Source organism: Triticum urartu, chromosome 6A (assembly GCF_056163025.1).
Source record: "Triticum urartu cultivar PI428250 chromosome 6A, HENAU_Tu73, whole genome shotgun sequence".
In the NCBI taxonomy this organism is placed as follows: Eukaryota; Viridiplantae; Streptophyta; class Magnoliopsida; order Poales; family Poaceae; genus Triticum; species Triticum urartu.
Genome location: NC_141878.1, coordinates 117076476 through 117104099, shown reverse-complemented (window position 1 = coordinate 117104099; position 27624 = coordinate 117076476).

Below are 27624 nucleotides of genomic sequence, written 5' to 3'. Positions count from 1 at the left end.
ATCATGAGTGGGGTAGTTCTTCTCATTAGGCTTCAACTGGCGAGATGTATAAGCAACAACTTTCTTCTCTTGCATCAAAACTGCGCCAAGACCTTGGAGAGAGGCATCACAAAAGACCTCGTACGGCTTGGATTCATCAGGTGGAGTCAGGACTGGAGCAGTGATCAACTTCTCTTTCAAAGTGTTGAAAGCAATATCACACTCCGGAGACCAAACATACTTGACGTGCTTCTGAAGAAGATTTGAGAGAGGCTTCGCGATCTTGGAAAAGTTTTTAACGAATCTTCGACAATAGCTTGCGAGACCGAGAAAACTGCGGAGTTGCTTCACGTTCTGAGGAGGTTCCCAATTCACAATTGCGGATACCTTCTCGGGATTCACGGAAATGCCCTTGGCAGAGATGATATGACCAAGATAAAGAACCTCATCGAGCCAAAATTCACACTTGGAGAACTTGGCGTAGAACTGATGTTCCCTGAGCTTATCGAGAACCAAACGCAAATGCTTGGCATGATCTTCCTTGTTCTTCGAGAAAACCAGAATGTCATCGAGATAGACCAAAACGAAGTCATTGGTGTAGGCGTTGAAGATGAAGTTCATCATGCGAGAGAACGTCGGAGGAGCGTTGGCGAGGCCAAAAGACATGACAGTGTATTCATATGAACCAAAGCTTGTTCTGAATGCTGTCTTGGGAATATCTTCTTCACGAATGTGAATCTGGTGATAACCCATACGGAGATCAAGCTTGGAGAATACTTGGGCACCTTTGAGTTGTTCGAACAGCTCATTGATGTTGGGAAGTGGGTATTTGTTCTTGATGGTCTTCTTGTTCACCGGACGGTAATCAACACAAAGTCGGTCCGTTCCATCCTTCTTCTTCACAAAAAGAACACCACAACCCCATGGAGAAGTACTAGGCCGGATGAGACCCAATCTTTCTTGCTCATCGAGTTGTTTCTTCAACTCCTTCAATTCTTCAGGTCCGAGCTTGTAAGGACGTTTGCACACAGGTTTCGTGCCAGGCTCAAGTTCAATAACGAATTCAACTGGCCGGTGCGGAGGCATTCCTGGGAGCTCTTCTGGAAAGACGTCTTGATATTCGCAAACGACAGGAATTTGAGAGATGGCATCCAATTCACCCTTCTCATTGAGCGAAAACAGACGGATAGTATTATCCCGAGCGGCAAAGATGATTACATCCTCAGACGAATGAGTCACTTGAATCTGCCTGGCAGCACAATCAAGATGAGCCTTGTGCTTAGAAAGCCAATCCATCCCGAGAATAAGATCAATATCCGAGTTACCAAGAACCACCGGAGAAGAGAGAAATTTGTAATCGCCCAATGTGATAGAAACATCTGGGGCAAACGCGCTTGCATTCATAAATTTACCCGGAGAAACCACAGATAACTGACTAGGCAAATCTTGCAAAGGCAACTCATGCTTAGAAACAAATGGCCTCGAGATGAAACAATGCGATGCACCCGTGTCAAAAAGAACTTTTGCAGGAATATCATTAACAGGAAGGTTACCCATGATCACGTCTGATGAGTCCTCTGCCTGAGATGCATTCATCAAATTGACCTTGGCGGACTTGGGGTTATGCTTGACCACAGCTGTACTTGCCGATCTCACAGGAGGAGGAGGAGGAAGACGCCTCTGGTTGAAACACTTGTTGGCATAGTGACCCTTCTGTTGGCACTTGTTGCACGTGACCTCTGAAAGCGGACGGTGATACGGAGCACTCGACCTTGGAGGTTGAGACGAAGTCTTGTTCTGAAAGCCTGGGTTGGGTGGGTGGGAAGAACCACTGCCACCTTTGCTCTTCTGCTGAAACGGCTGACGGAACGGAGGAGGAGGAAGCCAAAACTTCTGCTGCTTGGCCACTTGAGTAGAGGAAGAAGGAGTAACATCTCTGACTCGCTTCCTGTAAGCATCACACCTCAACTGAGCAGCCTCTTGCTTCAGTGCCATGTTGTAGAACTCATCGTATCTCAAGGGCTCAAAGAGAACAAGAGCGAGCTGGATATCTTCTCTGAGACCACCCCTGAACTGGTATATCATGCTCTTCTCATCAGGCACGTCCTTCTTGGCAAAGTGGGCAAGCTTCTGGAACAATTTGTTGTAGTCATAGACAGACAAAGAACCTTGCTTCAGATTGCGGAATTCCTCACGCTTGCTTTCAACCACGCTCTGCGGAATGTGATGAGCTCGGAAATCTCGACGGAAATCATCCCAAGTGATAACACGTCCACCTCTGGAATCCTTGTATTGCTGGAACCATTCTGCTGCCTGATCTTTGAGTTGGAAGGAAGCGAACTTCACAAAGTCCTCAGGCCTGACGTTACTGCACTCGAAATACTTACACAGATCCACAAGCCAATCGTCAGCATCGGTTGCCTCAACACAATTGCTGAAAGTCTTTGGCCCGTTAGCAAGGAACTGGTTGAGTGTAGCAAAGTGACTCTGATTTCTGCCTTGATTCCCTTGACTGCCTTGATTGCGCTCTTGGAGAATTTGCATGATCAGCTGAGTGTTTGCATTGGTTGCGGCCATCACAGCTTTCCATGCCTCTGGAGGAGGTGGAGGTGGTGGCGGATCAGGATTCGGAGTCGTGCGCGTTGGAGGAGCCATCCTGAAGAGGTTGACCACCATTAGCACATGACAGATAAATATTGAAGCTGAATCCAACGGAATGAAAATTGCAACATATAGTCTTCACATCCGAACAAAATGAACGAATGCATTCCTCTTCAAATGGTCACATATCCATAAATTGAGAAGCCACATAGAATTAAGGTAGAGAAATAAATCAACAAGGTACGGATCAAGAACGAATAATCGGTAAGAAATCCCAATCTCAAACCAATATCCGTGGAAGAAGAACTAGAGCTACTAGAGTTCCCACCTATGAAACTCCCGAACCTTTCCGGTTATGCAATCAGGTGTTGGGGATACAGGGGAAGCATAATATCTCACCCAAACTAGCAAATCCTACATCCAGCTGTATCCATCCTTCAACACATAACCAAGAAAAACTTCGGAAACCATCTACCTCAACCTTCGAAAAGCATCCGTTATACAAGTTATGGCGATACTCCCGAACTCCCGCCCCAGTACTGGGTGGCGTCGAGGTTATCTCACCAAGGAACTGCATAAAAGAGATTTTCGATGTCGGCGAACATATCTCAAGTATTCCGGAATTGCAACGATAAAATTATGATGACAACACCTCAGAGCTCAACTCCCCGGGACACTTCCACTAAACCCCTGACAGGAGGCACCAAGACAGTATTCTCATCATAAGCCATCGGAACAAATCCAAGATACTCGCGTGATCCTAAAAAAATTTAGTGAAATTTGAGAAGATAAGAGTCAAAACTCTACGTCAGGATGCCTTACCAGAGCGATGAGGAGACTGGGAAGTAAAAAGAATTCCTAAGCTCTCCGATATATAATTCCTAAATGACTCAAAACATTTTTCTAGACACAACTCGGCTGCTAAGACGATCAAGCAATGGGGCTCCTAAGGTCGGGGAAGGCTCTGATACCAACTTGTAACGCCCTCGATGCGGCTATAGCTCCCACGTGTCGAGGCACGACTTAGAGACATAACCGCATTGAAAGCAATGTCGCAAGTCAGGCAATCATTACAACATCCCATGTAATACATAATAAAAGGGGGAGATACATAGTTGGCTTACACTCGCCACGTCACATCAGAGTACATAAATAACATCCATCAAATAATCACTCATGGCCCGACTACGGCGCCAAAATAGAAAAGAACCCAACATGCGACAAGGCCCTGAATCGAACCCCAACTAGGCACCACTACTGATCATCGGGAAAGGAAACATAATAGCGCTGAGAGTCCTCGTTGAACTCCCACTTGAGCTCATACTCGTCACCTGGAGCGGAATCACCTGGACCTGCATCTGGAGTTATAGTATCTGTGAGCCACAGGGACTCAGCAATCTCGCACCCTCGCGATCAAAACTATTTAAGCTTATAGGAATGGATGAGGCAAATATATGTGGAGTTGCAGCAAGCGACTGGCATATATGGTGGCTATCTTATTCGCAAAAGAGAGCGAGAAGAGGAGGCAAAGCACGATCGAGAATCTAGAAGGATAACCTGCGCAACCCTAACTCCAACACCGTGTCCACTTCCCGGACTCCGCCGAGAAGAGGCCATCACGGCAACACACTCAGTTGATTCATTTTAATTAATTAAGGTTTAAGTTATCTACAACCGGACATTAACAAATTCCCATCTGCCCATAACCGCGGGCACGGCTTTCGAAAGATCAATCCCTGCAGGGGAGTCCCAACTTAGCCCATGACAAGCTCTCACGGTCAACGAAGGAATAGACCTCCTCCCAAGACGTTCCGATCAGACTCGGTATCTCGGTAACTCAAGACACTTCGACAGGTTAAAACAAGACCAGCAACACCGCCCGAATGTGCCGACAAATCCCGATAGGAGCTGCACATATCTCTTTCTCAGGGCACACTCAGATGAGCCAGATGTCGGGTAAGCCAGCCTAGAGTTGCCCCTGGTAGCCTCGGACATCGCCCAGTGGGACCAACACTCAGAGGAGCACTGGCCCGGGGGGGTTAAAATAAGATGACCCTTGAGTCTGCAGAACCCAAGGGAAAGAAAAGGCTAGGTGGCAAATGGTAAAACCAAGGTTGGGCATTGCTGGACAGGCTTTAATCAAGGCGAAATATCAAGGGGTTCCCATTATAACCCAACCGCGTGAGGAACGCAAAATCCGGGAACATAACACCGATATGACGGAAACTAGGGCGGCAAGAGTGGAACAAAACACTAGGCGAGAGGCCGAGCCTTCCACCCTTTACCAAGTATATAGATGCATTAAGATAACATAGCAATATAATGATATCCCAACAAGTAAATAAAAGATGTTCCAACAAGGAACGGCCTCCAAACTTCACCTGCAACTAGCAACGCTATAAGAGGGGCTGAGCAAAGCGGTAACATAGCCAATCAACGGTTTGCTAGGACAAGGTGGGTTAGAGGTTCAACATGGAAATTGGGAGGCTGACAAGCAAATGGTAGGCATCGTAGCATTGGCATAGCAAGAGCGAGCAAACTAGCATAGCAAAGATAGTAGTGATTTCGAGGGTATGATCATCTTGCCTGCACAGTTGTCAGAGTTGACCGGATCCTCACAAGCAAACTCAACAGGCTCCTCAGTAGCGAACTCGTCTCCCGGCTCTACCCAACAAGACAAACAAGCAACAAGGATACAATCAACCACGTGCAAGACGAAGCAACAAGATGAAATGATGATTTGCTATGCGGGATGCGATGCGGGATGCAAAATGCAAGATATGACAGGAAATGCATGAACCTGGCCTCAACTTGGAATTCCAAGGGTGCCACTGGATAGAGGGGATGAAATCGCTTGAAAACGATATAAAGATCATTGGAATCGGAGTTACGGTTTGGAAATGGCAAGCGTTTTAGATATGACACCGGTCTGCGATTTACAGCAAGTAGGCATCTAAATGCAACGAAATGAACATGCTACAGCCACCAAACATGACAACAAAATACATGGCAGGGATGCCCATAAGATTCTTAACAAAATACTAGCACTGAGCCACGGCCAATTCATCCATTATGAGGTTCAAACAAGCATGGCAAAAACGCAAATGCAAAACAGATTCCAGACTTAGTGAAATTAACACTTGTCTGAAATTTCAGATCATGAAGCCCTCTTCGGAGCAGCAAAACAACATGATAAAAGACCTGAACATGACAAGTAAGAACATGGCATGGAGCTAATCAACAAGCTTAACAAAAGTCCCAAAGTGACCTGGGGCCAAAAGGGATCACAAAATATATTAACGGGCACATGAACATAGCTAAAACACAATCAGTTTTCAGACTTAGTGAAAACTGAGACATGCTGAGATATAACTCACGAAGGCATGTAAACGAGCTCGATGCACTCACCACGGTGCAAGTCATGGCAAGGCAGGCATACATCCATTAAGAAGGCACAAAATACAAGCTAGGCATGGCAAGAACAATGGCATAGCATGCACGGATCAACTATAACAACGCCGGCAAAATCGCAAACGAGTTGACGATCTGCCGAGATTCACCACGAAGCAAAAGTAGAGCTCGATCGACTCAAGCTAGGGTGCACCATAATTGCAAAAAAAGACATGGATGGATAAATCATAACATGAATAACAAAAGTCCCTTACTGATCATACTCAAAAGTGGCACGGATCACTAGGAAACAAGCTCAACATATGGCATCATGAACGAAAATATCCCAGACTTAGTGAAAACAACTAAGTCCCTGAAAACAGATTTACCGGGTGCCTCTCTTTGGGAGCTTGCACAAGTCACCACACACATCCTAAAAATTCATGGGTTGCACCTATGGAAAGAAGACAAAATGCTTAACAAAACATATGAAGGACTCACAGGCATAGCATGCACACAATAATCATGGCAAAAATGACAAAAGTCTAAGATGAACTAGCAGATCTGACAATTAACTCACGAAGCCTCCTTCTAACAGCATTTTGGGCATCAAGATGAGCTTAAATGAAAATGACGCAATGGAATGAAATGATGCACTCGTCGAGGCGAACAATTTGATATATCATATGTCCAAAACAGAGTTACGGATGCAAAGTTACGGAGCCTCGAACATAGCAACTTGGACTGAAAAATCTGAGGACTTAGAAGAATTTGACCTAGGGTTCGTCCCAGATCTGGATCGGCACGCGAACCGAGGAGCTCCGGCGAGGGTTGACTTGCTCCGGCGAGGTCGCAAAATCCAGCGGGGAGGAGAGGGAGAGCCGGACCCGGCCGGATCCGGGCCGGATCTGGCGGCGGCGGCCACCGGGGACGCGGGGCGGCGAACCCGCGGCGGAGGCGGGGCCGGGCTTGCCGGCGGGCGGTCGCGGGCGAGCTTTGCGGCGGCCGGCGCTGCTCCGGCGACCGGCCACGAAGAAGGCGGTGGCGGGTGGCTCGGGAGCCAGGCGGCGGCGGGTGGCCCGATCGGGCGCGGGAGCGGGTCGGCGCTGGGCCTGCGGGCCCGCGTCAGTGGGAGGCGGCGGCGATGTGGTCCTGCCACGTGGCGCGTCGTGGCTGGCGGAGGCGGGCGGCGGCGGACGCGTCCGGCCGGGGGCGGACGTGTCCGTCGGTGGCGGAGATGTTTTTTTTAAAAAACTAGGGTTTGAGGAGGAAGACGAGATCCGAAATTGGAGGGGGTATAAATAGGCATAAGTGGAGCTAGGAGAGTCCAAATGAGGTGCGGTTTTCGGCCACGCGATCGTGATCAAACGCTCTAGGACATGGAGCAGAGTTTGGTGGGTTTTGGGCCAAATTGGAGGGGTGTTGGGCTGCAACACACACGAGGCCTTTTCGGTCCCTCGGTTAACCGTTGGAGTATCAAACGAAGTCCAAATGATACGAAACTTGACAGGCGGTCTACCGGTAGTAAACCAAGGCCGCATGACAAGTCTCGGTCCAATCCGGAAATGTTTAATCCCTACACACGAAAGAAAGCTAGAAATGACCACCGGAGGAGAACGAAGCGCCGGAATGCAAAACGGACAACGGGGAAAATGCTCGGATGCATGAGACGAACACGTATGCAAATGCAATGCACATGATGACATGATATGAGATGCATGAAAACAAAAGCAACACACGGAGGCAAAGACCCGAACCCGAGAAATAAATATAACTTAACGCCGGAAACGGCAAGAGTTGGAGTACAAATTGGGAAAGTTACATCCGGGGTGTTACAACACTCCACCACTACGAAAAGATCTCGTCCCGAGATCTAGGACTGAAAGAACTTCGGGTACTCAGAACGGAGGTGATCCTCGCGTTCCCAGGTAGCTTCACGGTCGGAATGGTGAGACCACTTGACTTTGAGAAATTTGATTGACTTGTTGCGAGTCTTGCGTTCAGTCTCTTCAAGAATAGCAACTGGGTGCTCACGATAGGAGAGATCTTCTTGGAACTCAATGTCCTCGAAGTTGACGGTGCGGTCAGGCGTCTTGAAGCACTTTCGAAGCTGAGAGACATGGAACACATCATGGACATTTGCAAAGTTTGAAGGAAGCTCGAGTTGATAGGCGAGGTCGCCTCTCTTGCTGACAATCTTGAAAGGTCCCACGTATCTAGGGGCAAGCTTCCCTTTGATACCGAAGCGACGAGTACCTTTCATGGGAGAGACGCGGAGGTAAACATGATCTTCGATCTCGAAAGCCAAATCACGGTGCTTACTATCATAGTAGCTCTTCTGGCGGGATTGGGCTGCTTTGAGGTTATCACGAATAACTTTGCACATTTCTTCTGCTTCTGTGATTAAGTCATTACCCAGCAGCTGACGTTCACCGGTTTCAGACCAGTTGAGAGGGGTACGGCACTTCCTGCCATACAGAATTTCAAAAGGGGACTTGCCCGAACTTGCTTGAAAACTGTTGTTATAGGAGAATTCAGCATAAGGAAGACAATCCTCCCACTTCATGCCGAAGGAGATCACACAAGCCCTGAGCATATCTTCAAGAATCTGGTTGACACGCTCGACTTGACCGCTTGTTTGAGGATGGAAAGCAGTGCTGAAGCGGATGTTAGTGCCCATGGCCTTCTGAAAAGAATCCCAAAACTTGGAGGTAAAGATGCTGCCACGGTCTGAAGATATCACTTGAGGAATACCGTGCAGGGAGACAATGCGAGAGGTGTAGAGTTTCGCCAATTGAGCTGCAGTGATCGACTCTTTGATAGGCAGAAAATGAGCCACTTTGGTGAGCTTGTCGATGACAACAAATATAGCATCATTGCCATGCTTGGACTTTGGAAACCCAGTCACGAAGTCCATTTCAATGTGGTCAAACTTCCATTCTGGAATGGCAAGAGGTTGGAGGAGACCAGCTGGCCTTTGGTGTTCTGCCTTCACTCTTCTGCAGACATCACATTCATTCACGAATTGAGCGATCTCGCGCTTCATTCGAGTCCACCAATAAGCTTGCTTAAGGTCCTGATACATCTTCGTGCTCCCAGAGTGGATGGAGAGGAGAGAATTGTGAGCCTCGTTCATGATCACTTTACGAAGTTCACCTTTGGGCACAACAATACGATCCTCGAAGAAGAGAGTGTCCTTGTCATCAAGGTGGTAGCACTTGTACTTGGACTGACTCTTGGCAATCCCAATCTTCACCTTTTTCACCATAGCATCAAGAAGCTGGGCTTGGCGAATCTGGTCTTCTAAGGTAGGAGAGACTTGAAGGTTGGCGAGGAAACCTTGAGGAACAACTTGCAGATTAAGTTTGCAGAAAGCTTCACAAAGCTCGGGTTGATAAGGCTTGAGAATCAGACTGTTGCAATAGGCCTTTCTGCTCAAAGCGTCAGCAATCACATTGGCCTTGCCTGGAGTATACTCAATACTCGGATTATACTCTTGAATCATTTCGACCCATCGAGTTTGCCTTAGGTTGAGATTAGGCTGAGTGAAGATGTACTTGAGACTCTTGTGATCGGTGAAAATGTCCACTTTTCTTCCCAATAGAAGATGTCTCCAAGTCAAAAGAGCATGCACAACTGCCGCCAACTCGAGATCATGAGTGGGGTAGTTCTTCTCATTAGGCTTCAACTGGCGAGATGTATAAGCAACAACTTTCTTCTCTTGCATCAAAACTGCGCCAAGACCTTGGAGAGAGGCATCACAAAAGACCTCGTACGGCTTGGATTCATCAGGTGGAGTCAGGACTGGAGCAGTGATCAACTTCTCTTTCAAAGTGTTGAAAGCAATATCACACTCCGGAGACCAAACATACTTGACGTGCTTCTGAAGAAGATTTGAGAGAGGCTTCGCGATCTTGGAAAAGTTTTTAACGAATCTTCGACAATAGCTTGCGAGACCGAGAAAACTGCGGAGTTGCTTCACGTTCTGAGGAGGTTCCCAATTCACAATTGCGGATACCTTCTCGGGATTCACGGAAATGCCCTTGGCAGAGATGATATGACCAAGATAAAGAACCTCATCGAGCCAAAATTCACACTTGGAGAACTTGGCGTAGAACTGATGTTCCCTGAGCTTATCGAGAACCAAACGCAAATGCTTGGCATGATCTTCCTTGTTCTTCGAGAAAACCAGAATGTCATCGAGATAGACCAAAACGAAGTCATTGGTGTAGGCGTTGAAGATGAAGTTCATCATGCGAGAGAACGTCGGAGGAGCGTTGGCGAGGCCAAAAGACATGACAGTGTATTCATATGAACCAAAGCTTGTTCTGAATGCTGTCTTGGGAATATCTTCTTCACGAATGTGAATCTGGTGATAACCCATACGGAGATCAAGCTTGGAGAATACTTGGGCACCTTTGAGTTGTTCGAACAGCTCATTGATGTTGGGAAGTGGGTATTTGTTCTTGATGGTCTTCTTGTTCACCGGACGGTAATCAACACAAAGTCGGTCCGTTCCATCCTTCTTCTTCACAAAAAGAACACCACAACCCCATGGAGAAGTACTAGGCCGGATGAGACCCAATCTTTCTTGCTCATCGAGTTGTTTCTTCAACTCCTTCAATTCTTCAGGTCCGAGCTTGTAAGGACGTTTGCACACAGGTTTCGTGCCAGGCTCAAGTTCAATAACGAATTCAACTGGCCGGTGCGGAGGCATTCCTGGGAGCTCTTCTGGAAAGACGTCTTGATATTCGCAAACGACAGGAATTTGAGAGATGGCATCCAATTCACCCTTCTCATTGAGCGAAAACAGACGGATAGTATTATCCCGAGCGGCAAAGATGATTACATCCTCAGACGAATGAGTCACTTGAATCTGCCTGGCAGCACAATCAAGATGAGCCTTGTGCTTAGAAAGCCAATCCATCCCGAGAATAAGATCAATATCCGAGTTACCAAGAACCACCGGAGAAGAGAGAAATTTGTAATCGCCCAATGTGATAGAAACATCTGGGGCAAACGCGCTTGCATTCATAAATTTACCCGGAGAAACCACAGATAACTGACTAGGCAAATCTTGCAAAGGCAACTCATGCTTAGAAACAAATGGCCTCGAGATGAAACAATGCGATGCACCCGTGTCAAAAAGAACTTTTGCAGGAATATCATTAACAGGAAGGTTACCCATGATCACGTCTGATGAGTCCTCTGCCTGAGATGCATTCATCAAATTGACCTTGGCGGACTTGGGGTTATGCTTGACCACAGCTGTACTTGCCGATCTCACAGGAGGAGGAGGAGGAAGACGCCTCTGGTTGAAACACTTGTTGGCATAGTGACCCTTCTGTTGGCACTTGTTGCACGTGACCTCTGAAAGCGGACGGTGATACGGAGCACTCGACCTTGGAGGTTGAGACGAAGTCTTGTTCTGAAAGCCTGGGTTGGGTGGGTGGGAAGAACCACTGCCACCTTTGCTCTTCTGCTGAAACGGCTGACGGAACGGAGGAGGAGGAAGCCAAAACTTCTGCTGCTTGGCCACTTGAGTAGAGGAAGAAGGAGTAACATCTCTGACTCGCTTCCTGTAAGCATCACACCTCAACTGAGCAGCCTCTTGCTTCAGTGCCATGTTGTAGAACTCATCGTATCTCAAGGGCTCAAAGAGAACAAGAGCGAGCTGGATATCTTCTCTGAGACCACCCCTGAACTGGTATATCATGCTCTTCTCATCAGGCACGTCCTTCTTGGCAAAGTGGGCAAGCTTCTGGAACAATTTGTTGTAGTCATAGACAGACAAAGAACCTTGCTTCAGATTGCGGAATTCCTCACGCTTGCTTTCAACCACGCTCTGCGGAATGTGATGAGCTCGGAAATCTCGACGGAAATCATCCCAAGTGATAACACGTCCACCTCTGGAATCCTTGTATTGCTGGAACCATTCTGCTGCCTGATCTTTGAGTTGGAAGGAAGCGAACTTCACAAAGTCCTCAGGCCTGACGTTACTGCACTCGAAATACTTACACAGATCCACAAGCCAATCGTCAGCATCGGTTGCCTCAACACAATTGCTGAAAGTCTTTGGCCCGTTAGCAAGGAACTGGTTGAGTGTAGCAAAGTGACTCTGATTTCTGCCTTGATTCCCTTGACTGCCTTGATTGCGCTCTTGGAGAATTTGCATGATCAGCTGAGTGTTTGCATTGGTTGCGGCCATCACAGCTTTCCATGCCTCTGGAGGAGGTGGAGGTGGTGGCGGATCAGGATTCGGAGTCGTGCGCGTTGGAGGAGCCATCCTGAAGAGGTTGACCACCATTAGCACATGACAGATAAATATTGAAGCTGAATCCAACGGAATGAAAATTGCAACATATAGTCTTCACATCCGAACAAAATGAACGAATGCATTCCTCTTCAAATGGTCACATATCCATAAATTGAGAAGCCACATAGAATTAAGGTAGAGAAATAAATCAACAAGGTACGGATCAAGAACGAATAATCGGTAAGAAATCCCAATCTCAAACCAATATCCGTGGAAGAAGAACTAGAGCTACTAGAGTTCCCACCTATGAAACTCCCGAACCTTTCCGGTTATGCAATCAGGTGTTGGGGATACAGGGGAAGCATAATATCTCACCCAAACTAGCAAATCCTACATCCAGCTGTATCCATCCTTCAACACATAACCAAGAAAAACTTCGGAAACCATCTACCTCAACCTTCGAAAAGCATCCGTTATACAAGTTATGGCGATACTCCCGAACTCCCGCCCCAGTACTGGGTGGCGTCGAGGTTATCTCACCAAGGAACTGCATAAAAGAGATTTTCGATGTCGGCGAACATATCTCAAGTATTCCGGAATTGCAACGATAAAATTATGATGACAACACCTCAGAGCTCAACTCCCCGGGACACTTCCACTAAACCCCTGACAGGAGGCACCAAGACAGTATTCTCATCATAAGCCATCGGAACAAATCCAAGATACTCGCGTGATCCTAAAAAAATTTAGTGAAATTTGAGAAGATAAGAGTCAAAACTCTACGTCAGGATGCCTTACCAGAGCGATGAGGAGACTGGGAAGTAAAAAGAATTCCTAAGCTCTCCGATATATAATTCCTAAATGACTCAAAACATTTTTCTAGACACAACTCGGCTGCTAAGACGATCAAGCAATGGGGCTCCTAAGGTCGGGGAAGGCTCTGATACCAACTTGTAACGCCCTCGATGCGGCTATAGCTCCCACGTGTCGAGGCACGACTTAGAGACATAACCGCATTGAAAGCAATGTCGCAAGTCAGGCAATCATTACAACATCCCATGTAATACATAATAAAAGGGGGAGATACATAGTTGGCTTACACTCGCCACGTCACATCAGAGTACATAAATAACATCCATCAAATAATCACTCATGGCCCGACTACGGCGCCAAAATAGAAAAGAACCCAACATGCGACAAGGCCCTGAATCGAACCCCAACTAGGCACCACTACTGATCATCGGGAAAGGAAACATAATAGCGCTGAGAGTCCTCGTTGAACTCCCACTTGAGCTCATACTCGTCACCTGGAGCGGAATCACCTGGACCTGCATCTGGAGTTATAGTATCTGTGAGCCACAGGGACTCAGCAATCTCGCACCCTCGCGATCAAAACTATTTAAGCTTATAGGAATGGATGAGGCAAATATATGTGGAGTTGCAGCAAGCGACTGGCATATATGGTGGCTATCTTATTCGCAAAAGAGAGCGAGAAGAGGAGGCAAAGCACGATCGAGAATCTAGAAGGATAACCTGCGCAACCCTAACTCCAACACCGTGTCCACTTCCCGGACTCCGCCGAGAAGAGGCCATCACGGCAACACACTCAGTTGATTCATTTTAATTAATTAAGGTTTAAGTTATCTACAACCGGACATTAACAAATTCCCATCTGCCCATAACCGCGGGCACGGCTTTCGAAAGATCAATCCCTGCAGGGGAGTCCCAACTTAGCCCATGACAAGCTCTCACGGTCAACGAAGGAATAGACCTCCTCCCAAGACGTTCCGATCAGACTCGGTATCTCGGTAACTCAAGACACTTCGACAGGTTAAAACAAGACCAGCAACACCGCCCGAATGTGCCGACAAATCCCGATAGGAGCTGCACATATCTCTTTCTCAGGGCACACTCAGATGAGCCAGATGTCGGGTAAGCCAGCCTAGAGTTGCCCCTGGTAGCCTCGGACATCGCCCAGTGGGACCAACACTCAGAGGAGCACTGGCCCGGGGGGGTTAAAATAAGATGACCCTTGAGTCTGCAGAACCCAAGGGAAAGAAAAGGCTAGGTGGCAAATGGTAAAACCAAGGTTGGGCATTGCTGGACAGGCTTTAATCAAGGCGAAATATCAAGGGGTTCCCATTATAACCCAACCGCGTGAGGAACGCAAAATCCGGGAACATAACACCGATATGACGGAAACTAGGGCGGCAAGAGTGGAACAAAACACTAGGCGAGAGGCCGAGCCTTCCACCCTTTACCAAGTATATAGATGCATTAAGATAACATAGCAATATAATGATATCCCAACAAGTAAATAAAAGATGTTCCAACAAGGAACGGCCTCCAAACTTCACCTGCAACTAGCAACGCTATAAGAGGGGCTGAGCAAAGCGGTAACATAGCCAATCAACGGTTTGCTAGGACAAGGTGGGTTAGAGGTTCAACATGGAAATTGGGAGGCTGACAAGCAAATGGTAGGCATCGTAGCATTGGCATAGCAAGAGCGAGCAAACTAGCATAGCAAAGATAGTAGTGATTTCGAGGGTATGATCATCTTGCCTGCACAGTTGTCAGAGTTGACCGGATCCTCACAAGCAAACTCAACAGGCTCCTCAGTAGCGAACTCGTCTCCCGGCTCTACCCAACAAGACAAACAAGCAACAAGGATACAATCAACCACGTGCAAGACGAAGCAACAAGATGAAATGATGATTTGCTATGCGGGATGCGATGCGGGATGCAAAATGCAAGATATGACAGGAAATGCATGAACCTGGCCTCAACTTGGAATTCCAAGGGTGCCACTGGATAGAGGGGATGAAATCGCTTGAAAACGATATAAAGATCATTGGAATCGGAGTTACGGTTTGGAAATGGCAAGCGTTTTAGATATGACATCGGTCTGCGATTTACAGCAAGTAGGCATCTAAATGCAACGAAATGAACATGCTACAGCCACCAAACATGACAACAAAATACATGGCAGGGATGCCCACAAGATGCTTAACAAAATACTAGCACTGAGCCACGGCCAATTCATCCATTATGAGGTTCAAACAAGCATGGCAAAAACGCAAATGCAAAACAGATTCCAGACTTAGTGAAATTAACACTTGTCTGAAATTTCAGATCACGAAGCCCTCTTCGGAGCAGCAAAACAACATGATAAAAGACCTGAACATGAAAAGTAAGAAAATGGCATGGAGCTACTCAACAATCTTAACAAAAGTCCGAAAGTGACCTGGGGCCAAAAGGGATCACAAAATATATTAACGGGCACATGAACATAGCTAAAACACAATCAGTTTTCAGACTTAGTGAAAACTGAGACATGCTGAGATATAACTCATGAAGTCATGTAAACGAGCTCGATGCACTCACCACGGTGCAAGTCCTGGCAAGGCAGGCATACATCCATTAAGAAGGCACAAAATACAAGCTAGGCATGGCAAGAACAATGGCATAGCATGCACGAATCAACTATAACAACGCCGGCAAAATCGCAAACGAGTTGACGATCTGCCCAGATTCACCACGAAGCAAAAGTAGAACTCGATTGACTCAAGCTAGGGTGCACCATAATTGCAAACAAAGACATGGATGGATAGAGCATAACATGAATAACAAAAGTCCCTTACTGATCATCCTCAAAAGTGGCACGGATCACTAGGAAACAAGCTGAACATATGGCATCATGAACTAAAATATCCCAGACTTGGTGAAAACAACTAAGTCCCTGAAAACAGATTTACCGGGTGCCTCTCTTTGGGAGCTTGCACAAGTCACCACACACATCCTAAAAATTCATGGGTTGCACCTATGGAAAGAAGACAAAATGCTTAACAAAACATATGAAGGACTCACAGGCATAGCATGCACACAATAATCATGGAAAAAATGACAAAAGTCTAAGATGAACTAGCAGATCTGACAATTAACTCATGAAGCCTCCTTCTAACAGCATTTTGGGCATCAAGATGAGCTTAAATGAAAATGACGCAATAGAATGAAATGATGCACTCGTCGATACGAACAATTTGATATATCATATGTCCAAAACAGATTTACGGATGCAAAGTTACGGAGCCTCGAACATAGCAACTTGGACTGAAAAATCTGAGGACTTAGAAGAATTTAACCTAGGGTTCGTCCCAGATCTGGATCGGCACGCGAACCGAGGAGCTCCGGCAAGGGTTGACTTGCTCCGGCGAGGTCGCAAAATCTGGCGGGGAGGAGAGGGAGAGCCGGACCCGGCCGGATCCGGGCCGGATCTGGCGGCGGCGGCCACCGGGGACGCGGGGCGGCGAACCCGCGGCGGAGGCGGGGCCGGGCTTGCCGACGGGCGGTCGCGGGCGAGCTTTGTGGCGGCCGGCGCTGCTCCGGCGACCGGCCATGAAGAAGGCGGCGGCGGGTGGCCCGATCGGGCGCGGGAGCGGGCCGGCGCTGGGCCTGCGGGCCCGCGTCGGTGGGAGGCGGCGGCGATGTGGTCCTGCCACGTGGCGCGTCGTGGATGGCGGAGGCGGGCGGCGGCGGACGCGTCCGGCCGGGGGCGGACGTGTCCGTCGGTGGCGGAGATGTTTTTTTTTAAAACTAGGGTTCGAGGAGGAAGACGAGATCCGAAATTGGAGGGGGTATAAATAGGCATAAGTGGAGCTAGGAGAGTCCAAATGAGGTGCGGTTTTCGGCCACGCGATCGTGATCGAATGCTCTAGGACATGGAGCAGAGTTTGGTGGGTTTTGGGCCAAATTGGAGGGGTGTTGGGCTGCAACACACACGAGGCCTTTTCGGTCCCTCGGTTAACCGTTGGAGTATCAAACGAAGTCCAAATGATACGAAACTTGACAGGCGGTCTACCGGTAGTAAACCAAGGCCGCATGACAAGTCTCAGTCCAATCCGGAAATGTTTAATCCCCACACACGAAAGAAAGCTAGAAATGACCACCGGAGGAGAACAAAGCGCCGGAATGCAAAACGGACAACGGGGAAAATGCTCGGATGCATGAGACGAACACGTATGCAAATGCAATGCACATGATGACATGATATGAGATGCATGAAAACAAAAGCAACACACGGAGGCAAAGACCCGAACCTGAGAAATAAATATAACTTAACGCCGGAAACGGCAAGAGTTGGAGTACAAATTGGGAAAGTTACATCCGGGGTGTTACAGTATCTCTTTCCCTTATGTATTACATGGGTTGTGTGAAGATTACCTCACTTGCGACATTGCTTTCAATGCGGTTATGCCTCTAAGTCGTGCTTCGACACGTGGGAGATATAGCTGCATCGAGGGCGTTACAAGTTGGTAATCAGAGCCTTCCCCAACCTTAGGAGCCCCCACTGCTTGATCGGATTAGCAGCCGTTGTTGAGTCTAGAAAAATGTTTTGAGTCATTTAGGAATTATATATCGGAGAGTTTAGGAATTCTTTTTACTCCCCAGTACCTTCATCGCTCTGGTAAGGCATCCTGACGTAGAGTTTTGACTCTTCTCTTCTCAAATTTTCACAATTTTTTTTTAGGATTACGCGGGTATCTTGGAATCGTTCCGATGGTTTTGTGACGAGAACATTGTTCTTGGTGCCTCCTGACATTTAGGGGTTGTGGCAGTGTCCCGGGGAGTTGAGCTCCGAGGTGTTGTCGTCACAATTTTATCGTTAGAGTTCTGGAATACCTGAGTTTAGTTTCGCCGACATTGAAAATCTCTTTTATGCAGTTGTTGGTGAGATAACCTCGACGCCACCCAGTACTAGGGCGGGAGTTCGGGAGTATTGCCATAACTTGTATAACGGATGCTTTTCGAAGGTTGAGGTAGACGATTTCCGAAGCTTTCTTGGTTATGTGTTGAAGGATGGATACAGCTGGATGGAGGATTTGCTATTTTTGGGTGAGATATTATGCTTCCCCTGTATCCCCAACACCCGATTGCATAACCGGAAAATTTCGGGAGTTTATAAGTGGGAATTCAAGTAGATCTTAGGATATCTTTCCGACAGATGTATGATATGAAATTGGGGTTCGACGTCTAGTGGTCCGCCTATTCACGGTCGGTTTTACAGTGGTCTCGTTGTGTCTTAAAGAGTCCTTGGCTATGCCGACTCGGGGACGCTTCGTATGTCATGTGCACTGCCTTGTACATGATGGTGTTGTACGATCGAGCCTGTGTAGGACCCACCACAAAAACTTCGGACGAAATCTCTATCATATGTTTGTTCTGGTTTATTCTGCAAGCCAATCCTTTTGTTTTTGCTTGGAAGTCAAATGTTGATTCCATACCTTTTCCTAAGTGGTGTTCTCATACCCCGATGTGAACAATAATCCTTCTCGATCATCGAGTTTGTCATGTCAATCCTTTTAACCTGCGTGCTTCTCTTCAAGTGGATCTGATCATTTCAACATCCGTAAGATCAAGTATCAGTTTCTTCTGAACGGTGTTTGTTTAATCCGTCTCCAAGTTGCCTTTGTTTTCCCTCCCTCCCACCCTTTTCTTCAAGGAACCAGATTTCTTATTCAAGCATCCTTTTATTCTTGGGAAGTCTCTTCATTCTTTTCTTTCAATGTTCTACCCGGTGGTTCACATGAAGATGCTCTTCTAGTTCGTTCATTCCTCATTCATTTTCCTTCTCCGGTGGAGTCAATTCAAACTTCGGTATTGAGCATTGTCTTTTCTTTTGTCCAATGCTTTTATTATTCCTCATATTAATTCATTTCTCACTATTCAATTGTTCTGGAGTGCTCAAGATATCTCGAAGATTTGTATTTTCCACTCTACATTCGTTCAAGATCCTTCGAGGATGTTATCTCATCCAAGTCATTTAATTCAACCGGTGCATTCTCCTTTTCAAGTAATCTTTTCAATGGTGTATCTTTTGAGTGGGCCCTAACCCACAGGTCTTTTCCTAGGATCTTACCTGACTCTTCTTATTTTCCCGGCGTTACTCTCAAATTCTTTTCCAGGTTTGACGTATGAATGAGTTATCATCAGTCAAATGCCTTTCTCCTAGATCTTCCAAATTCTTTTCATCATTGGATCAACCCCTTTGTTTTGATTCTTCCAGGGTGTCTAAACAATTCATGGTGGTGTTCCTCATCGTCATTCTCTGCGTTTGAAGACTGAATAAGAATTTTACCTCCATATCTTATCCGTTCTCTCAGAGATTCGTGGTTCTAGTTCGAGGCCATCCTCTCTTAATTGTTTTGATTGTGTAAATTCTTTTCACCTATCCGGAGCAATTCAAGAGTATTCTCAGTTTGTTTTTCCGGAGTACATCATTTCAGGTTTATTCATTCTCAGAATTCAGTTATCATCCTCCAAATCTTACCGGTGCTTCGTTCAAGTGATCTCTAATCAGTTCGTGATCTCTTCGTTCTCATGGATCTAAATTCTCTCAAGCATCTTCGTTTATTTTCTAATTCTTCCCGATATTTCTTTATCTTTACTTCGTTCATTTAAATTCTTAATGTGATTCGTTCAAGAGTTCTCTTCCTTGGTTATCATATCAATCTATTCGTTCTTCCAAATTCTTACGGTAGTTCTTCCAAGATTCTGTCTTCCTTCGTTCATCATATCAATTCATCCGTTGTTTCGATTCCACTGGTGGTTCGTTGAAGACCTTCTCAAGTTGGCGCCTTATCTCTCTTAATCTTTTCTACGAGAATAAGTAATATGCCAAATCTGTTGATTGTCACCAATTTAATTGATGAAGGAGAAGCATAATGTAATTCTTATTCTTGTTTCATCCAAGAGATTAATTCTTTATTCTGGAGGCTCATCAAATTCTCGGTTCGAGATGCTTTATCTTTCATTCTGGAGTTCCAAGCTTTCACTTTATCTCGTCGCAAAGCTTCATCTAATCATTGCAAGGCTTCAATCTTATTCTTTTCATCCTTCTTGTCGTTTGATCATCATTTTGTTTACCGGAGTTCTTCACGGAGGCTCTACATGATGGTTCATCAAGGATTTATTTCCGTCTAGAAGTTTTTCATTGAGTTTGGTTTCTAAGGAGCTCAAGCTTTCTTCATCTTGCAATCCGGAGTGCATTTCTTTCTACCATATCATTGGAGGTGGTTTTACATCATTCTTGATATTTGAGTTCATGTTTCATGATTCACAGGTTGTTAAGAATGGGGTATTGTAAATCCATCAATCTCTTCATTGGAGTTATCTTGGTTATATTTCACCTAAAACTTTCCCTAAGGATTGTTGCTAATTATGGTGCTTATAAAGGACCCAAGCTCTTCTTTATCCTCCTTGTGAAATACTTTCTTGTCTCCTTGTTCATACCAATCCAATTCTTTTTCCCGTGAGTGGCAGGTTGTCACCTCATAATTTGAGATGTATTCCATAAGACCATACCAAGATTATTCCTTTTGTTGTTGTTTTTCCAACAACTCCGTTCGACCCTTCTCCTAAAGATGCCTTTTCAAACTCTTTTGTGGCAGAAGTTGGCTTTTTCTTCTACATTCTTTTATCTCAATGATCTATCCTCTATTTCTCTCTTCCGGAGGCATTGCGATGTTTCTCTTTTCAACCCATCATTTTGTTCTATCAAAATCATGCTTCTTGCTTTTGCTTATCCATTTAACCGGAGCTCCTATCGGGATTTGTCGGCACATTCGGGTGGTGTTGCTGGTTTAGTTTTACCTTGTCGAAATGTCTTGTAACCAGGATTCCGAGTCTGATCGGGTCTTCCCGCTAGAAGGAATATCCTTCGTTGACCATGAGAGCTTGTGATGGGCTAAGTTGGGACTCCCCTGCAGGGATTTAAACTTTCGAAAGCCGTGCCTGCGGTTATGGGCAGATGGGAATTTGTTAATGTCCGGTTGTAGAAAACCTGAAGTTGACCTTAATTAAAATACATCAACCGCGTGTTTAACCGTGATGGTCTCTTTCCGGCGGAGTCCGGGAAGTGAACACGGTGTTGGAGTTATGCTTGACGTAGGTTGTTCTAGGATCACTTCTTGATCATACTTTTATCGACCGTGCTTTGCCTTCTCTTCTCTCTCTCATTTGCGTATTTTAGCCGCCATATATGCTAGTCGCTTGCTGCAGCTCCACCTCATACCTTTACCTTACCCATAAGCTTAAATAGTCTTGATCGCGAGGGTGCGAGATTGCTGAGTCCCCGTGACTCACAGATACTTCCAAAACGAGCTTGCAGGTGCCGATGAGTACGTGCAGATGACGCAACCCAGCTCAAGGAGGAGCTCAATGAAGATCTTGTCCTTTGTGTTGTTTCTTTCTAGTTGATTAGTAGTGGAGCCCAGTTGGGGTCGATCGGGGATCTGTGTACCATTTGGGGTAGTCTTCTTTTATTTTGGCTCCGTAGTCGGGCCTTGATTGTATCTGGATGATGTAATTCTTTATTCTTGTATTTGTGTGAAGTGGCGATTGTAAGCCAACTATGTATCTCTTTCCCTTATGTATTACATGGGTTGTGTGAAGATTACCTCACTTGCGACATTGCTTTCAATGCGGTTATGCCTCTAAGTCGTGCTTTGACACGTGGGAGATATAGCCGCATCGAGGGCGTTACATCTCCCTGGCAGCGCTTTCTTTAAAGCCATTAAGCTAGGCATATAGTGCTCAAGTAGTGAATCCACCCGGATCCCAAGGTATATCAGAGCCAATTTTAATTAACAATGATTTGTAATTTAGTAGTGAGCACAAAGTAATATATATCATGCAACAACGAAGTTTAACTCTCTTCCTATGCATCGGCATGTCATAAAAGAACAATTCATGCACACAAAGTAAAGGCCAATGCATACTATAAACAATTTCTTGCAATTTTATCATGTGGGAAGCATAGAGAGGTGGAGATATAGTTCCTCTCTCATAATAATTGCAAGTAGGAGCAGCAAGCACATGCATATTATATTCATCAAAATCATCATGTGTAACGGTAAAAGGCAACCCATCAATATAATCCTTAATAAGGGCAAACTTCTCCGATATAGTGTAGTTGGGAGAATTCAAAAAGATAATAGGACTATCATGCGTGAGTGCAATAGCAACAATTTCATGTTTAACATAAGGAACTATACCAAGTTCATCTCCATAAGCATAATTCATATTGGCATCTTGGCCACAAGCATAGCAAGCATCATCAAAAAGGGATATTTCAAGAAAATCAACGGGATCATAATAGTCATCATAGCAATCATCCTTCGGTAAGCACGAAGGGAAACTAAACAATGTATGAGTTGAAGAGTTACTCTCATTAGAAGGTGGGCATGGGTGATCAATCCGCTCTTCCTCCTTTTGTAATTCGCTCTCCTCCTCATCTTTTTAATCCAATGAGCTCACAGTTTCATCAATTTCTTCGTCCATAGACTCCTGCAAAATATTAGTCTCTTCTTGGACAGCGGAGACTTTCTCAATAAGTGCATTATATCGTAATTGTATTCATAATTCTCATAACAATATTTAAGGATAGCTAAATTTTCAGGTCTATAAACCGAATCTTCAAAGTCTCCAAACTCTTTAAACATAGATTCAATTTCATAAGCACCCATAAAAGCAACAAATTCTTCTATTTGTTCCACATCATAGTAATCATATATACCATTAGCATAAGAAGCTAAGGTTTTATTATCATTAAATTCGCATGAAAAGGGAACGTGTGGAGCCTTCATCCTAGAGCAACAAGTATAATCATATCTCAAGCATAGTTTCCTAGCATACCAATTCAATATATGAATTTGATCCCATAATAGTTTCCCTTTTTGTGTCAAGCGTCAATCCCTAAAGTATTCACGTTGATCCAACGTTACTCCCATTACATAATTGAATGGGGTTTTCTCAGGATTATTAAAGTAGTACATAATATCTTTCACATAACCAGCATCGAGGGTTTTAGGAGGTTCCTCATCTCCATGAGCAGCAAGTACACCTAATTTTTTAGGTATTTCGTGTTCCATATCCATAACTAAAGATAGAGAACAACTAAGAACAGAAAATACAAATTACTTAGTGATAAAGCAAACAAGCACACACGAGAATATTCACCCCACGCTATTTCTCCCCGGCAACGGCGCCAGAAAAAGGTCTTGATAACCCACAAGTATAGGGGATCGCAAAAAATTTCGATAAGTAAGAGTGTCGAACCCAACGAGGAGCTAAAGGCAGAACAAATATTCCCTCAAGTTCTATCGACCACCGATACAACTCTACGCACGCTTGATGTTTGCTTTACCTAGAACAAGTATGAAACTAGAAGTACTTTGTAGGTGTTTTTGGGTAGGTTTGCAAGATAATAAATATTACGTAAATAAAAAGTAGGGGCTGTTTAGATAAAGACACAACTAAGTTAGTTTTAGAAAAGAGCTTTTTGTTAGAGAAATTTATTTGTCCCTAGGCAATCGATAACTAGACCGGTAATCATTCTTAGAATTTTATATGAGGGAGAGGCATAAGCTAACATGCTTTCTCTACTTGGATCATATGCACTTATGATTGGAACTCTAGCAAGCATCCGCAACTACTAAAGATCATTAAGTTAAAACCCAACCATAGCATTAAAGCATCAAGTCCTCTTTATCCCATACGCAACAACCCCCTTACTCGGGTTTGTGTTTCAGTCACTCACGCAACCCACTATAAGCGAATCATGAACGTATTGCAACACCCTACAGCGGGGATCCCTCATGCTTGCACGACATGGAGAGCACAATAGGACAGCACCAATAATAAAACATGCAACTCAAACCAATCTTGATCATCAAATATCCCATAGGACAAAACGGATCTACTCAAACATCATAGGATAGCCATACATCATTGGGAAATAATATATAGCATTGAGCACCATGTTTAAGTAGAGATTATAGCGGGTAAGAGAGAGGTTACACCGCTGCATAGAGGGGGGAAGAGTTGGTGATGATGGCGGTGAAGTTGTTGGTGAAGATTGCGGTGAAGTTGTTGGTGAAGATTGTGGTGATGATGATGGCCCTCGGTGGCACTCCGGTGCCACCGGAAGCGAGGGGGAGAGAGCCCCCTCCTTCTTGTTCTTCCTTGACCTCCTCCCTAGGTGGGAGAAGGGTTTCTGCTCTGGTCCATGGCCTCCATGGCACGGGAGGGGCGAGAGCCCCTCCGAGATTGGATCTGTCTCTCTGTCTCTCTGTTTCTGCGTTCTCAGATTCTACTCTTTCACCGTTTCTTATATTCCTGGAGATCCATAACTCCGATTGGGCTGAAATTTTAACACGATCTCTATCCGGATATTAGCTTTCTTGCGGCGAAAGAAGGGCATCAACCGCCTTACGGGGTAGCCACGAGGGTCAGGGGCGCGCCTGCCCCCCTAGGGCACGCCCCCTGCCTCGTGGCCCCCTCGGGCATCGTCTCGTGTGGATTTTTCTTCCCAAAAATCATATATATTCCAAAGAAAATCTCCGTCAGTTTTTATCCCGTTTGGACTCCGTTTGATATGGATATTCTGCGAAACAAAAAACATGCAACAAACAGGAACTGGCACTGGGCACTGGATCAATATGTTAGTCCCAAAATAGTATAAAAAGTTGCCAAAAGTATATGAAAGTTGTAGAATATTGGCATGGAACAATCAAAAAAATTAGATACGATGGAGACGTATCAGTGGACACTTTCGTGATGATAATTTTGGTAATGTCATGGAACACTTCTACGACAACACAAGTATGACTATCTTGATTCTGTCATAAATTTGTCATGGATGTACATGCATGAAAGAAAACGTGACCTACTGTGACAAACACGTATCATCACGGAAGTGTATTTTTTTTGTAGTGCTAGTTTATGCGTTGCTTCATAAGGGGCTGATTTGGATCCATATGTTTCATGCTATGGTTAGGTTTATCTTAATACTTCTTTTGTAGTTGCGGATGCTTGCAAGAGGGATTAATCATAAGTGGGATCCTTTCCCAAGGAAGGGTAGTACCCAAGCACCAGTCCACCCACATATCAAATTATCAAAGTAACGAACGCAAATCATATGAGCATGATGAAAACTAGCTTGATGATAATTCCCATGTGTCCTCGGGAGCGCTTTCCTTTATATAAGAGTTTGTCCAGGCTTGTCCTTTGCTGTAAAAAGGATTGGGCCATCTTGCTGCACCTTATTTACTTTTATTAATTGTTACCCGTTACAAATTACCTTATCACAAAACTATATGTTACCGATAATTTCAGAGCTTGCAAAGAATACCTTACTGAAAACTGAAATTATCTGTAACAAATAGTTTTGTGATAAGGTAATTCGTAATGGGTAACAAGTAACAAAAGTAAACAAGGTGCAGCAAGGTGGCCCAATCTTTTCATAGCAAAGGACAAGCCTGGACAAACTCTTATATAAAGGAAAGCGCTCTCGAGGACACATGGGGATTATCGTCAAGCTAGTTTTCATCATGCTCATATGATTCACGTTCGTTACTTTGATAATTTGATATGTGGGTTAGGGGTGGAAAGTGGTAGAGGATAATCCTAAATATCCGATATTCGTATTCGAGAAAATTCCTAGTCGTATCCGAAACATCCGCATCCGAATCAAAATGGAAATGGAAATTATCCGTATCCGAATTTATTAAACAAATAAAAAATAAAATATGGTAGGAGATTTTGACACAAATATGGATATGGAAGTGGATATATCCGTATCCGAATAAGATTATGGGAGGTAATTTTTAAAATCCTAAGCTCAATATTCCAATTATCCAACATAAAAGCCAAATAAGTGGTCAAATTTTACTCTTTATATGATTAAACTTATAAATTATTATGCATTGCAATAGTATTTATTCATAAACCTATTTATCATTGACTTATTGTATGTCACAAGTTGATTATTTTAGGTCACATAGAAATCGACTAATCTACTTAAGCAATATGTTGATATTATTCGTATCTGTTCCGAATCAAGAAAATATCCGATACGTATCCGTATTCGAATAATATCCGAGTCGCATCCGTATCCGATAACATCCGTATTCGGATTCGTATTTGTTTTGAAAATATGAAAATGGAAGTGGTAAGAGCACTATCCGATCCGCATCTGATCCGTTTCCACCCCTAATGTGGGTGGACCGGTGCTTGGGTACTGCCCTTCCTTGGACAAGCATCCCACTTATGATTAACCCCCTTCGCAAGCATCCGCAACTACGAAAGAAGAATTAAGGTAAACCTCACCATAGCATGAAACATATGGATCCGAATCAGCCCCTTATGAAGCAACGCATAAACTAGGGTTTAAGCTTCTATCACTCTAGCAACCCATCATCTACTTATTACTTCCCAATGCATTCCCCTAGGCCCAAACAATGGTGAAGTGTCATGTAGCCTACGTTCACATAACACCACTAGAGGAAAGACAACATACATCTCATCAAAATATCGAACGAATACCAAATTCACATGACTACTTATAACAAGACTTCTCCCATGTCCTCAGGAACAAATGTAACTACTCAAAAATCATATTCATGTTCATAATCAGAGGGGTATTAATGTGCATAAAGGATCTGAACATATAATCTTCCACCGAATAAACCAACTAGCATCAACTACAAGGAGTAATAACACTACTAGCAACCCACAGGTACCAATCTGAGGTTTTTGAGACAAAGATCGGATATAAGAGATGAACTAGGGTTTGAGAGGAGATGGTGATGGTGAATATGTTGATGGAGATTGACCCCCTCCCGATGAGAGGATCAATGGTGATGACGATGGTGACGATTTCCCCCTCCCGGAGGGATGTTTCCCCGACAGAACAGCTCCGCCGGAGCCCTAGATTGGTTCCTCCAAGGTTCCGCCTCGAGACGGCGATGCTTCATCCCGAAAGCTTCCCCCTTATTTTTTTCCAGGGCAAAAGACACCTTATACCAGAAGACGGTGGCCCACGAGGCAGGGGGCGCGCCCAGGGGGTAGGGCGCGCCCCCCACCCTCGTGGACGGTGGCTGGCTCCCCTCTGGTGCTTTCTTCGCCCAATATTTTTAACATATTCCAAAACAGACTTTCGTGGAGTTTCAGGACTTTTGGAGTTGTGCAGAATAGGTCTCTAATATTTGCTCCTTTTCCAGGCCAGAATTCCAGCTGTCGGCATTCTCCCTCTTCATGTACACCTAGTAAAATAAGAGAGAAAAGGCATAAATATTGTGACATAATGTGTAATAACACCCAATAATGCAATAAATATCGATATAAAAGCATGATGCAAAATGGACGTATCAGTGTCTCCTAGATTGGTTAGGTGTCACTTGGGAGCCTCTCACAAGATTGTGTAGTTGAACCAAGAAGTTTGTAAGGGCAAGGAGATCGCCTACTTCGTGAAGATCTACCCGAGTGAGGCAAGTCCTTCGTGGGCGATGGCCATGGTGGGATAGACAAGGTTGCTTCTTCGTGGACCCTTCGTGGACGTA